General features: G+C 40.5%; 1 pseudogene; it reads right to left on the reverse strand.

The window, feature by feature from the left end:
* Positions 1–1,584: 1,584 nt before the first annotated feature.
* LOC130027110 (olfactory receptor 8S1-like) lies at positions 1,585–2,522 on the reverse strand (annotated as a pseudogene).
* Positions 2,523–8,517: the final 5,995 nt, after the last annotated feature.

The raw sequence follows: 8,517 nt of genomic DNA on the forward strand, positions 1-8,517 counted from the left end.
GGTGGGGGGGATGGGGGAATGGGGGGAGCGAGGGATACTGGGACTGGTGGTGGTGGAGAATGGGCACCGGTGGAGGGATGGGTGTTCCATCATTGTATAACTGAAACCCAAGCACAAAAATTTGTAAGTCTACAACTGTACCTCATGGTGTTTCACTAATAAAAATTTAAGAAAAAAAAAAAACATTGTCCAGGAAATAAGGTTCAGGCAACAAAGGAATAGGTGTTCTCAGCGAAATCATGGACGCATGACATGCCAATTTAGTAGCATTATTGATTTTGCCATAGCCTCTGGTGTCACTCTTTCTGGAACAAATAGGTTACTTTTAATCAGTCACAGTAATGGGATGAATTTGAATTAAGAAGGAATTTGAATTAAGAATTTGAATTGAATAATTAAAAAAAATTATTTTAGGCTTCATGGTTTACAAACTGTTATTAGTAGGGTTTTATGCGCAAACTAGTCGAGTACTACCCTCCAGCCTGAGTGTTTCCTGTTTCCCGTCTTTTTGTGGTCTCAGGTGAGGGGAAGAAAAGACTGTGAATCACTCTTCTGAAGCATCTTTCCCTTGACTTTATGCTGTGTTAATTTTTGAAGAAACTTTTAGAATAATAGCTCTGCCCCAAAACTCAAACCATGAATTAAAAAAGACGTCATGCACACTGATTTCAGTTGGATCTAGAAACAACCTGAGTACTTAGTGACAAGTGAGTAGAGACAAAAGTTGTGGCATCCACTCACGTACTAGATATAAGAAAAAAATCATGCATGCTATTGTAACTTGAACCAGAAGGTATCATGGTAATTAAAATTGGTCAAGGAAAGAATGACAAATAATGATCTCACTCATCTGTGATGTACAGAGAAACAAAACAAGAGAGAATTGGGTGATAACAAAACCTTGGCCTTGGCTTATGAAACTGAAATTACCAAGCAGAGGAAGAAGGAAGGCGAAGGACTGGAAGTCACATAATCACCTTTTTTGGGTGGGTCTTATGCATATTAGTGGTGGTGATATGTGGTAACTATATATCAAACACATAAAAAATAAATGCCAACATGATTGTAAACTTGTTAGCTTAATTGCAACAATATAAAACATGTAAAGGAAAAAGAATAATAGTTCTCAAATATTGGTAGCAGGAATGAATGGGCTGAGTTAGCCGTCAGTGGACAGCTTCTCCTCTCTCTAACACCCCAATATAATGTAGGCTTCTCCCCCCTCAACCTCTGTTACAGTCTTGCAGAGAAAAGAAGTTCATAAAATCACGCAATCACATATTCTCCACTATTTTAACGAACAGCTCTTTCATTTAGAAAGGGTTTGAAAATGTCATTATGCTATCTTTCACCAGAATCTTCTCAAACGTGATTTCTCAAACTTCAGCATGCATCTGATTGTTCAGCTCCACACAGAGGGTTTCGGAGTCAGTAAATCAGGGCTTGAGCTGCGAATCTCTAGCAAAGTTGCAGATGCTACTGTTGTTACTACTGGTTTGTGGATGATACTTTCAGATAACTGACCTCAAGTGTCTTTTTTCTTCTCAAGGTGTTAAGGAACATCTCTCCTCCCCATTCTCTGTCTCAGAATCCCTTCTTAGAGCTGCACATTGGTTGCCTCAGCATTCTCTGCAGAGCTGCCTCCCCCTCCTGGTTCTTAAGGCTGTAGACGAGCGGGTTCAGCAGGGAGGTGATGACGCTGTACTGAATGGACACCACTCGCTCCGACACTGAACCCGAGGCAGGGCTGATGTACCGGGACAGAGCCGTCCCATAGAACAAGAGCACCACCGTGAGGTGGGAGGAGCAGGTGGAGAAGGCTTTCCCTTGGCCTCCAGAGGAACGGATGTGCAGAATAGCAGAAACGATTCGAGAGTAGGAGAAGAGGATCGGGGAAGAGTCAGCAGCCCCAGAAACGCACTGGACCCTGCCAGAAGGAACTTGTTGGCAGTGGGGTCGGTACAGGATAGAGGAAATGAGGAAGGCAGCTCACAGCTGAAGTGGTGGATGATGCTGGGCCCACAGAAATACAACTTGTAGATGAAAATATTATTCACGAGTGAGTTCAGAAAGCCCATCATCCATGCTCCACTGACCATTGCTGTGCGAAGAGACCGGTTCATGATCACGGTGTAGAGCAGGGCGTGGCAGATGGCAGCATAGCGGTCATAGGCCATGGCGGAGAGAAGACTGGCTTCAGCACACCCAGAGAGGAGAAAAAAGAAACTCTGGGTAAAGCAGCCCCACACTGAGATGGTTTTCTTCGGAGACAGAAAGTTCTGGAGCATTTTGGGCATGGTAACCGAGGCAAAGCAGACATCTAGGAAGGACAAGTGTCCAAGGAAGAAGTACATGGGTGTGTGGAGGTGAGGATCTCCTCTGATTGCCAGTGTGATCACCACATTTCCCACCAGGGCTAGGAGGTAAATCCCGAGAAATAGCACGAAGAGCACGGTCTGGATCTGCGGGTCAGCAGATAGCCCAAGGAGGATGAACTCACTGAAGAAAGTGGAATTTTTCATGGCTGGTTATGAATTTCATACCTAGGAAGAAACCAACTGTACTACAGAGTCTAATAATTGCTAGTAATCAAAATACCATCCACCTACCATAATGCTGTTGAACAATGCATCTTTCATCTTAAAATGATAAATGGAAAACTAGTCGAGTATTTTCTATTATAACTGCTATGAGTTGAATTGTGTTCCTTCTTACAAAAATATTCTGAAATTCTTTTTTAAAATTAATTAATTTTTATTTATGTATTTATTTGGGTCACACCCAACGATGCACAGGGGTTCCTGGCTCTGCACTCAGGAGTTACTCCTGGCAGTGCTCAGGGGACCATATGGGATGCTGGGAATCGAACCCAGGTCTGCCGCGTGCAAGGCAAATGCCCTACCCGCTGTGTTATCACTCCAGTCCCTATTCTGCAATTCTAACCTCTAGTACTTCACTCTGTGATCTTATTTGGAAATAGAATCATTTCATATGAATTTACTTCAATGAAATAATATTGGTTGATTTCAATCTATGATGATTTGTATCTATGTTAGATAGAGGAGAGCACCACAAAAAAAACAGGTACATAAGACACATTTAGCCATGCGATAAGAGACGTAAAATAGAGTGATGCCCATGCAAAGTCAGGAATGTGAAAAATTGCAGTCCTCACCAAGACCAGGAAGAGAGAAAGAAAGATTACTTCCTTTGGTTTCTGGGGACTCATAGCTCCACTTCTACCTTGAGTTCAGACTATAATCTATAGTAACTATAAAACAATATATTTCTATTGGTTCAAGCCACCCAGTTTCTAGCACTTTGTTATATCATCCCTGGGACACCATGTAACAACTTTCCATTTTCCAAGCCTTGGCCATTCTCCAATGTCTAATTCTGCCAGTGAACATAACAGAACAATTTTAGAACTGCTAGGTTATAATGCATGATCATGAGAATATTCCTAGCGTCGTAAACTAACAGAAATGCTTTAAATAAAAATTGTTTTCAAAAATAGACATCTCTAGTTGAAAGTCCTTTTTTCCCCCTCTATTCAGAATTGGTTCTTAAATTTAAGATCCACAGAACTTACCATCTTAAAGGCTTCTAATTGTGGATAATATAAGGGGACTGGAGCATTGCTACTAGAGGTTTCAAGAGGCTTTATAAAGACTTCAAGATCCCTTAGACATACCTTAACTTTCAGAACCCATGCTGGAAAAGTATCTGTGCTCAAGAAAGTTTGCTTCAGCCTATGATCATTGAGATCATGTCTTCATGGTGTTTCTGAGTGGGGAACTGAAGCTTACCGAAAAGATGCGGAAGCTCAACCAAACATAGATTATTTATGACACAACCCCCCAGAAATCAAACTGGATGCCTTATTCTCAATGCAGTGCTTTACCACAGCATGCTCAGAGTAGGTCAACAATGTCTTTTTCAGTTATTTAAGGTATGGTTAGAAGACTCTGTAGCTGTACCTTAAGACCTTGACCCTAGTGCTTGCAATTTATGTTAATTAAAACACATTCAAGTGTGAGCTAGCAGTGGTATGCTGCCTGTTAATGTGCTAAACAGCACTGTGCATTACAACAAGAAGCTTGATCTGAGTCATGAAATTTATATGAACTTTAGGTTACTTCTGAAGGTCAATTTTCACATAAATAAAATGGCAGTTATTTTTATTTCTTGTGGCCGATATGAACTTAGTTTAAAGTGGCTTTTTTTTTTTTTGAGTTGAGGACTAAGTTTTGGCCTTAACTCTAATTCGAAGGTGCTTCCTTCGGAGACTTTGATCTAATCACTGCTCTTATACTCTGGTTTCATTAAATATTTTATTTCCTTCCTTTCTCTTCTATTGCTATTATTTTTAAAAAAAATTTTTTGTAAGAGTACTGCTATTTATTCAGCCACTGAGTAGCTGATTGAATTGTGCATGAACTCCACCTTACTTTTTTTTTCATTTTTTATAATTTTACTTATTGAATCACCGTGAGAGCAGTTACAAAGCTTTTGGGTCTAAGTCTCGGTCATACAATGAAACACCCGTCCCTTCCCCAGTGCCCATTCTCCACCACCAAAACCCCAGTATGCCCCCATCCCACACCCTCCCCCTACCTGTGGGGCAGTTGATTTCCACATTACTCTCTCTCTACTTTGATCACATTCAATATTTCGACACCAGACCCACCATTATTATTTGGGATTTTACCCCAACACTCAGATCTGCTGAAAAGGCAACAATAGACAATTTGTGTTCTATTGCTGGTTATTGCTATTATTTTTAGTGACTGAAAAGTATGTATGTCATGATCTTAACTTCACATATTTAATGGTGTCTAACTGAATTTTTATAATTAATTCTTAGCAGCCATCTCAGAGCCAGTTTCTATAATCATGATGCCTTTCTTCACCAGATCAGTTTTCTTCAGTTTTCTTTTGTAGTTTTAAAATACTTAACACTGGGCAGGATGATAAAAAGCATGCCAGCAGATATTTAAGAGAAGACAAGCATTTGGGGCTGGGGGATGGCTCACATGCCTGAGAGCAGCTCTGCATGACGAAGCCCTCGGTTTGGTCTTTAGCACTGGATGGTCCCCTGAAGAATGTGCCAGAAGTGGCTCTCAAGCACACCAGATATGGACCTGAAGCAACAACAACAAAAAGGTAACGAAAGTGGAAGGTGGATCTAATTTTATTATTGTTTTGAAAACAAGTTTGAGCTGGTAATGTGTAAGTCCTGGATTTATATTAAGAATAGAACTCAAAAGAACTAAGTTGTGGCATGCATAATTAACGATGTATAATACACTATAATGTAGCACTGCGTTGTCCTCCGTTGTTCATCGATTTGCTCGAGCGGGCCCAATAACGTCTCCATTGGAGACTTTGTTGTTACTGTGTTTGGCATATCGAATACGTCACGGGTGGCTTGCCAGGCTCTGCCGTGCAGGCGAGATACTCTCGGTAGCTTGCCAGGCTCTCCAAGAGGGGCAGAGGAATCGAACTCGGGTCGGCCATGTTGGCCGCTTATAAGGCGAACGCCCTACCGCTGTGCTATCACTCCAAAAACATTTACATTTACCAGAATGTCTAGACACCAATTGGATAGAATATTATGCCAATAAAATTATGGCAATAAAAACTATGTGGCAACGTAGAAACGTATTGCAGTAGTTAGAAAATACAAATACAATATTTCTGCTTTGTGTCATTGTAACCGATCTCAAGATTCTTTTTCTCAACCCTTTAGATTCTCTTCCTCTTCAAAACCCCCCTGTGAAGCCCCTGCACCTAGTTAGCAATAGACTTCCTTTCCATTCTACCATCAAGGATCACTCATTCTAGCCTAGTGGCTTAGAGTAATTGGTGGGAAGGAGCATAACGAACTAACCAGGGTGGCTGGGCAGAATTACATGATAGGCAACAATGGAGAAACTGTCCTTAGGAGAGAGAAGCTTTGATAGAAAGAAATTGACTGTCTAGAAGGTTCTAGGGAGAAAATAACAGGTAATTTGTTTTCTGTAATAGCTCCTACCACTAAGTACATAAAATATCTTTTGGAAATATTTGTGGATATTGGCATGGACTTTTTAGAGAAGGAAAATTTCCTTTTTTTAATTCCTGACTGACACCGTGCCAAATGCATTACTAGGGCAAATATCTAGCATAGAGGGAATGAATAAAGAGACAGAGATTTCACACAGACAGATGCAGACATAGATCAACCTAAGATTCTTTTCTGAGGAAAAAAAATATCCTGGTCTAGTTATATGCATGTTTTGACAAGATATTTCTCTTATGCTTGATTTCAGTTTCTTTTGATGTGCTATGATAAATTTGGGTTAGAATAGGATTCTTCACAGGTGTGCAAACCTATAAATATTGAGTGCCGACCCCCCCGGCCCACAAGCACACATATACACTACTATTGCTTATCTGTATAGTTCCAAATCTGACTTGTGTTTGGAGCTACATGCTAGGTTTCCTAATGGTCTCACAGATAATTGGATTCACTGAGGAATCTTAACTAGAAGGTAAATTTCATTTTCTTAAATTTTCCAGAATTAGATTCTGTGATCAGTTCTAACAATGGAAAAGTTTAGCATTTTCTACTTTGGGACTTTCTGCGTCTTTCTGTCATTAGTTCTTGTCAATCTTCCTGTTGAACCTACCTCAGTCCTGAGAAGAGCTCTTGAGCAGTTTGGAGGAGTCTTTTATTTATCCAGTCCTATTCTCTGACCAGCTCTTTGCCATGTTGGCCATTAGAGGGGAGCCTGAGTTAGAGCCCCAAGGATCCTGAAATGCTCACCGCTCACAGGGAAGCCTGCCATAGTCAGAGTCACTTGGGATTTGGTGCTGATTTTGAAGGCTAGCTGTGATTTGGAAGTGGGGATGCAAAACAAAAAATTCCAGAGGGAACACAGGAATGTGCCAGATAAATTTCATCTGTCTTCTCAACCCCAGACATATACATGTATGCAGAGACAGGCAGTAGTGTCACCAACCACATATAGGTAGGCATGTATACCCTCCTCCTCCCCCAATACACACAGTCCTATAAAATCTAGCATTGTGTTCCTAGAATGAGCAGACGCCATTGGGCTACACTAGCATGCGACAGGGATAAATGGAGACGTTACTGGTGCCCGCTCGAGCAAATCGATGAGTAATGGGATGTCAAATGATCAAGAGATCAATTTGATATCATGATGCTAAATCTTGTGTTGCTATTTAAAGAATGTAAGTCTTAATTATTCTTTTTTTATTTTTTTGTTTTTGTGCCACACTTGGTGGTGCTCAGGTCTAACTTTCAGCTCTGTGCTTAGGGATCACTTCTTTTCTTTTCTTTCTTTTCTTTCTTTTTTTTTTTTTTTTTTTTTTTTGCTTTTTGGGTCACAACCGGCAATGCTCAGTGGTTATTCCTAGCTCTGCACTCAGGAATTACTCCTAGCGGAGCTTGGGGGACCATATGGGATGCTGGGACTCGAACTCAGGTCGACCACGTGCAAGGCAAACGCCCTACCTGCTGTGTTATTGCTCCAGCCCCAGGGATCACTTCTTGTAGGACCAGGGGAACCATATAAACTGTCATGATAGAACCAGGATTGGCCATATTCAAGACCTTACCTCCTTCACTATCTCAGCAGACCCCATAAACATGTAAGTTTTTAATGACAGTTATTGGAATTGCTCTTTGTAGCAGGCTTAAGAAGGATCTTATTGGATCTTATCTATAAAAAATTGATAAATTAGCCCATGGGAAACTAATGAATAAAGTTTTAATCAGAACTCAGTTATTTATGCCTGATAGCTACTTAAAATTATTGTCATCGAGGCATTGTCACTTACTGAATTGTTTGTTATGATTTTGTCTTGGTATATAATGTTCCAACACCAATCTCATTACCAGTATGACCCTCCCTCCACCAATATCCTCAGGTTCCTTCCCAATCCCAGACCTCTCCCTTCACCAGGCCCCCAACATTTCATATTACTTACTACAACAAAATTTAAAGCACCGGTGAATAGAATTATCAGAAAATAAATCAATATAAGTCAATTTGTTATGATTTCTATATGATTTTAACCCATATAAATCAAGCTATTCAAGTCATTTAATACAATATTTATAACACATATTCTTATTTACACAAATTGCACTAAGCTAGTTAAAATGATTTCTTCTGTGCTGGTTTTAGACTAATAGTGACCAATCTGGCTCTTGTAGTACTCACTGTGATTGCAAAACACTCTTCATAAATATCATTAGGTTACTTTTATTTATTTATTTATTTTTAAATTTTTATTATTGAAACCAGACAAATCGCTCCACCAACTAAGAACGGCCATGCACCACCACCCACGGAATCGAGAAAGAGCGATCAATCTGTCAATCCTGTCCGTGTCCGGGCCGGGTGAGGTTTCCCGTGTTGAGTCAAATTAAGCCGCAGGCTGCGCTCCTGGAGGGCTGGAGTGATAGCACAGCGGTAGGGCGTTTGCCTTGCACACAGCCAA

Source organism: Sorex fumeus, unplaced genomic scaffold (assembly GCF_029834395.1).
Source record: "Sorex fumeus unplaced genomic scaffold, SorFum_2.1 ptg000036l, whole genome shotgun sequence".
NCBI classification, from domain to species: Eukaryota; Metazoa; Chordata; class Mammalia; order Eulipotyphla; family Soricidae; genus Sorex; species Sorex fumeus.